Source organism: Oncorhynchus gorbuscha, unplaced genomic scaffold (assembly GCF_021184085.1).
Source record: "Oncorhynchus gorbuscha isolate QuinsamMale2020 ecotype Even-year unplaced genomic scaffold, OgorEven_v1.0 Un_scaffold_6015, whole genome shotgun sequence".
Taxonomy (NCBI): Eukaryota; Metazoa; Chordata; class Actinopteri; order Salmoniformes; family Salmonidae; genus Oncorhynchus; species Oncorhynchus gorbuscha.
Genome location: NW_025749705.1, coordinates 10,001 through 11,794, shown reverse-complemented (window position 1 = coordinate 11,794; position 1,794 = coordinate 10,001).

Here is a 1,794-nt window from a genome sequence, read left to right as displayed (position 1 = left end):
TCCTGTTCATTACAGTAGGTGTGTTTAATGTGTTCTGTTAGTCTGTTCATTACAGTAGGTGTGTTTAATGTGTTCTGTTAGTCCTGTTCATTAGGTGTGTTTAATGTGTTCTGTTAGTCCTGTTCATTAGGTGTGTTTAATGTGTTCTGTTAGTCCTGTTCATTAGGTGTGTTTAATGCGTTCTGTTAGTCTGTTCATTACAGTAGGTGTGTTTTAATGTGTTCTATTAGTCCTGTTCATTACAGTAGGTGTGTTTAATGCGTTCTGTTAGTCCTGTTCATTAGGTGTGTTTAATGTGTTCTGTTAGTCCTGTTCATTAGGTGTGTTTAATGCGTTCTGTTAGTCCTGTTCATTAGGTGTGTTTTAATGTGTTCTGTTAGTCCTGTTCATTACAGTAGGTGTGTTTAATGCGTTCTGTTAGTCCTGTTCATTACAGTAGGTGTGTTTAATGTGTTCTGTTAGTCCTGTTCATTACAGTAGGTGTGTTTAATGCGTTCTGTTAGTCCTGTTCATTAGGTGTGTTTAATGTGTTCTGTTAGTCCTGTTCATTAGGTGTGTTTAATGTGTTCTGTTAGTCCTGTTCATTAGGTGTGTTTAATGTGTTCTGTTAGTCCTGTTCATTACAGTAGGTGTGTATAATGTGTTCTGTTAGTCCTGTTCATTAGGTGTGTTTAATGCGTTCTGTTAGTCCTGTTCATTACAGTAGGTGTGTTTAATGTGTTCTGTTAGTCCTGTTCATTACAGTAGGTGTGTTTAATGTGTTCTGTTAGTCCTGTTCATTACAGTAGGTGTGTTTAATGTGTTCTGTTAGTCCTATTCATTAGGTGTGTTTAATGTGTTCTGTTAGTCCTGTTCATTACAGTAGGTGTGTTTAATGTGTTCTGTTAGTCCTGTTCATTAGGTGTGTTTAATGCATTCTGTTAGTCCTGTTCATTACAGTAGGTGTGTTTAATGTGTTCTGTTAGTCCTGTTCATTAGGTGTGTTTAATGCGTTCTGTTAGTCCTGTTCATTAGGTGTGTTTAATGTGTTCTGTTAGTCCTGTTCAGTAGGTGTGTTTAATGTGTTCTGTTAGTCCTGTTCATTAGGTGTGTTTAATGCATTCTGTTAGTCCTGTTCATTAGGTGTGTTTAATGTGTTCTGTTAGTCCTGTTCATTAGGTGTGTTTAATGTGTTCTGTTAGTCCTGTTCATTACAGTAGGTGTGTTTAATGTGTTCTGTTAGTCCTGTTCATTAGGTGTGTTTAATGTGTTCTGTTAGTCCTGTTCATTAGGTGTGTTTAATGTGTTCTGTTAGTCCTGTTCATTACAGTAGGTGTGTTTAATGTGTTCTGTTAGTCCTGTTGATTACAGTAGGTGTGTTTAATGTGTTCTGTTAGTCCTGTTCATTACAGTAGGTGTGTTTAATGTGTTCTGTTAGTCCTGTTCATTACAGTAGGTGTGTTTAATGTGTTCTGTTAGTCCTGTTCATTAGGTGTGTTTAATGTGTTCTGTTAGTCCTGTTCATTAGGTGTGTTTAATGTGTTCTGTTAGTCCTGTTCATTAGGTGTGTTTAATGCGTTCTGTTAGTCCTGTTCATTACAGTAGGTGTGTTTAATGTGTTCTGTTAGTCCTGTTCATTACAGTAGGTGTGTTTAATGCGTTCTGTTAGTCCTGTTCATTACAGTAGGTGTGTTTAATGTGTTCTGTTAGTCCTATTCATTAGGTGTGTTTAATGTGTTCTGTTAGTCCTGTTCATTACAGTAGGTGTGTTTAATGCGTTCTGTTAGTCCTGTTCATTACAGTAGGTGTGTTTAA